The sequence below is a fragment of the Salmo trutta genome, chromosome 9 (genome assembly GCF_901001165.1).
Source record: "Salmo trutta chromosome 9, fSalTru1.1, whole genome shotgun sequence".
In the NCBI taxonomy this organism is placed as follows: Eukaryota; Metazoa; Chordata; class Actinopteri; order Salmoniformes; family Salmonidae; genus Salmo; species Salmo trutta.
The window spans coordinates 39,413,344-39,418,290 of record NC_042965.1 but is presented as its reverse complement, the minus strand read 5'-3'; positions in this window follow the sequence as shown (position 1 = coordinate 39,418,290).

Sequence of the window (4,947 nt, the reverse complement as noted above, 5' to 3'; positions counted from 1 at the left end):
TGACCATACTGCCTGCCCTGACCTCGAGCCTGCCTGACCATACTGCCTGCCCTGACCTCGAGCCTGCCTGACCATACTGCCTGCCCTGACCTCAAGCCTGCCTGACCTCAAGCCTGCCTGACCATACTGCCTGCCCTGACCTCAAGCCTGCCTGCCACTCTGTGCCTCCTGGACGCTGACCTTGTTATGATCTTTTGCCTGTCCACGACCATTCTCTTCCCTGCCCCTTGTTTTAAAATAAATATCAGAGACTCGAACAATCTGCCTCCCATGTCTGCATCTGGGTCTCGCCCTGTGCCCTTATACAAAACTGTCTTTCTGTTTCCAACAACTGTGAGCAGTTGAGAAGATATCCTGTATATCCACAATTTACAGAGATCTCTTCCTGCCAAATTTACAGTACAACATGCAGAAAATGGATTGATGTTTTATGCAACTCTTTCATAGTCACTCCAAATTGCTGATGGATTCGTTTGAAATGGGAGGTTTGGACATGGATGTGAATTTATGACAGACATCGCAGCGCCGGAATTTACTAGAAAATCTGTTGACTCACCATTGACGAAGAGACAAACCATCGGCACCTCACGTGGTTTCAAAAAAATATCTTTAAATGCTGTCCAAGGGCGTCAACTGTCTCTACCTGTCTCTACCTCGCATCAGTCCGTATGTGGATTGTAAAGGGTTGTTTTCGGTGGAGGTCTGGTTCTCCAACCTTTCCCCGCTGCCCTCTGTTTCCTTGGGTTTGAACACTTTCTAGCGAAATGTCCCTCTTTTCCACAGTTGTAACAAGCAAAGATAGGGTGTGGACAGACATTGTCATCATCATCCCTGTCATCCCTGTTTCTCTATACACTCTATACGTCTATACACACACACACACACACACACAGTATTTGCTATTTGAAACTAGTAATTTCTTTATTTTTTATTCTATGTAATGTTAAATGTTTTACCCACATGGTTGCTCCTCCTATGCACATTTCTGTGTAGCGTTTACATTTATAGCTGGTTTCACACCCAATCATAACCAAATGTTTTACCAGTACATTTAAATAAATCATTTTATTTTACAATGTTAATATTTTTTCATATTTTTTTTTTTTTAAACTTATATATTTGTTTTCCTGCAGGAATATAGAAAAAAATATATATCTAAGGATTGTGCCTTGGAATCCCATAAATCGTAACCGTGTCATATCATCCCATGGCTGCTTCTCTTCTTCAACAGAGAAACACAACCCCTGTCTTTAACCAGGATACTTCTGCTTCAACAAAAAGATCCCAATCAGAGATGTCCCTTGCTCTTTCAGGGTCACCCTGGATCAGCAGGATGTTTGCCCTAGAATTACTTCTAGGACTTCCCCTATTCAGAAATAACTCTGCTGCAACAACGTTTCTAACTAGGGGTGTCGTTGCTGCAACAACGTTTCTAACTAGGGGTGTCGTTGCTGCAACAAAGTTTCTAACTAGGGGTGTCGTTGCTGCAACAACGTTTCTAACTAGGGGTGTCGTTGCTGCAACAAGGTTTCTAACTAGGGGTGTCGTTGCTCCAACAAAGTTTCTAACTAGGGGTGTCGTTGCTGCAACAAAGTTTCTAACTAGGGGTGTCGTTGCTCCAACAAAGTTTCTAACTAGGAGTGTCGTTGCTGCAACAAAGTTTCTAACTAGGGGTGTCGTTGCTGCAACAACGTTTCTAACTAGGGGTGTCGAGACGTGTAGTCCACTTGTCATTCCAATCTCCTTTGCATTAGCGTAGCCTCTTCTGTAGCTTGTCAACTATGTGTCTGTCGATCCCGGTTCTCTCCACTCTGCACAGGCCATACAAACGCTTCACACCGCGTGGCCGCTGCCACTCTAACCTGGTGGTCCCAGCGCGCACGACCCACGTGGAGTTCCAGGTCTCCGGCAGCCTCTGGAACTGCCGGTCTGCGGCCAACAAGGCTGAGTTCATCTCAGCCTATGCTACCCTCCAGTCCCTAGACTTCCTGGCGCTGACGGAAACATGGATCACCACAGATAACACTGCTACTCCTACTGCTCTCTCCTCGTCTGGCCACGTGTTCTCGCATACCCCTAGAGCATCGAGCCAGCGGGGTGGTGGCACTGGAATCCTCATCTCTCCCAAGTGGACATTCTCTCTTTCTCCCCTGACCCATCTGTCTATCTCCTCATTTGAATTCCATGCTGTCACAGTTACCAGCCCTTTCAAGCTTAACATCCTCATCATTTATCGCCCTCCAGGTTCCCTTGGAGAGTTCATCAATGAGCTTGACGCCTTGATAAGTTCCTTCCCTGAGGATGGCTCACCTCTCACAGTTCTGGGTGACTTTAACCTCCCCACGTCTACCTTCGACTCATTCCTCTCTGCCTCCTTCTTTCCACTCCTCTCCTCTTTTGACCTCACCCTCTCACCTTCCCCCCCCTACTCACAAGGCAGGCAATACGCTTGACCTCATCTTTACTAGATGCTGTTCTTCCACTAATCTCATTGCAACTCCTCTCCAAGTCTCCGACCACTACCTTGTATCCTTTTCCCTCTCGCTCTCATCAAAAACTTCTCACTCTGCCCCTACTCGGATGGTATTGCGCCGTCCCAACCTTCGCTCTCTCTCTCCTGCTACTCTCTCCTCTTCCATCCTATCATCTCTTCCCTCTGCTCAAACCTTCTCCAACCTATCTCCTGATTTTGCCTCCTCAACCCTCCTCTCCTCCCTCTCTGCATCCTTTGATTTTCTCTGTCCCCTATCCTCCAGGCCGGCTCGGTCCTCCCCTCCTGCTCCGTGGCTCGACGACTCACTGCGAGCTCACAGAACAGGGCTCCGGGCAGCCGAGCGGAAATGGAGGAAAACTCGCCTCCCTGCGGACCTCGCATCCTTTCACTCTCTACATTTTCCTCTTCTGTCTCTGCTGCTAAAGCCACTTTCTACCACTCTAAATTCCAAGCATCTGCCTCTAACCCTAGGAAGCTTTTTGCTACCTTATCCTCCCTCCTGAATCCTCCTCCCCCTCCCCCCCCCCTCCTCCCTCACTGCGGATGATTTCGTCAACCATTTTGAAAAGAAGGTTGACGACATCCGATCCTCGTTTGCTAAGTCAAGCGACACCGCTGGTCCTGCTCACACTGCCCTACCCTGTGCTTTGACCTCTTTCTCCCCTCTCTCTCCAGATGAAATCTTGCGTCTTGTGACGGCCGGCCGCCCAACAACCTGCCCACTTGACCCTATCCCCTCCTCTCTTCTCCAGACCATTTCCGGAGACCTTCTCCCCTACCTCACCTCGCTCATCAACTCATCCTTGACCGCTGGCTACGTCCCTTCCGTCTTCAAGAGAGCGAGAGTTGCACCCCTTCTGAAAAAACCTACACTCGATCCCTCCGATGTCAACAACTACAGACCAGTATCCCTTCTTTCTTTTCTCTCCAAAACTCTTGAACGTGCCGTCCTTGGCCAGCTCTCCTGCTATCTCTCTCAGAATGACCTTCTTGATCCTAATCAGTCAGGTTTCAAGACTGGGCATTCAACTGAGACTGCTCTTCTCTGTGTCACGGAGGCTCTCCGCACTACTAAAGCTAACTCTCTCTCCTCTGCTCTCATCCTTCTAGACCTATCTGCTGCCTTTGATACTGTGAACCATCAGATCCTCCTCTCCACCCTCTCCGAGCTGGGCATCTCCGGCGCGGCCCACGCTTGGATTGCGTCCTACCTGACAGGTCGCTCCTACCAGGTGGCGTGGCGAGAAGCTGTCTCCGCACCACGTGCTCTCACCACTGGTGTCCCCCAGGGCTCTGTTCTAGGCCCTCTCCTATTCTCGCTATACACCAAGTCACTTGGCTCTGTCATATCCTCACACGGTCTCTCCTATCATTGCTATGCAGACGACACACAATTAATCTTCTCCTTTCCCCCTTCTGACAACCAGGTGGCGAATCGCATCTCTGCATGTCTGGCAGACATATCAGTGTGGATGACGGATCACCACCTCAAGCTGAACCTCGGCAAGACGGAGCTGCTCTTCCTCCCGGGGAAGGACTGCCCGTTCCATGATCTCGCCATCACGGTTGACAACTCCCTTGTGTCCTCCTCCCAGAGTGCTAAGAACCTTGGCGTGATCCTGGACAACACCCTGTCGTTCTCCACTAACATCAAGGCGGTGACCCGATCCTGTAGGTTCATGCTCTACAACATTCGCAGAGTACGACCCTGCCTCACACAGGAAGCGGCGCAGGTCCTAATCCAGGCACTTGTCATCTCCCGTCTGGATTACTGCAACTCGCTGTTGGCTGGGCTCCCTGCCTGTGCCATCAAACCCCTACAACTCATCCAGAACGCCGCAGCCCGTCTGGTGTTCAACCTTCCCAAGTTCTCTCACGTCACCCCGCTCCTCCGCTCTCTCCACTGGCTTCCAGTTGAAGCTCGCATCCGCTACAAGACCATGGTGCTTGCCTACGGAGCTGTGAGGGGAACGGCACCTCCGTACCTTCAGGCTCTGATCAGGCCCTACACCCAAACAAGGGCACTGCGTTCATCCACCTCTGGCCTGCTCGCCTCCCTACCTCTGAGGAAGCACAGTTCCCGCTCAGCCCAGTCAAAACTGTTCGCCGCTCTGGCACCCCAATGGTGGAACAATCTCCCTCACGATGCCAGGACAGCGGAGTCAATCACCACCTTCCGGAGACACCTGAAACCCCACCTCTTTAAGGAATACCTGGGATAGGATAAAGTAATCCTTCTAACCCCCCCCCTTTAAAGGATTTAGATGCACTATTGTAAAGTGTTTGTTCTACTGGATATTATAGGTGAATGCACCAATTTGTAAGTTGCTCTGGATAAGAGCGTCTGCTAAATGACTTAAATGTAAATGATGTAAATGTTGCTGCAACAACGTTTCTAACTAGGGGTGTCGTTGCTACAACAAAGTTTCTAACTAGGGGTGTCGTTGCTCCAA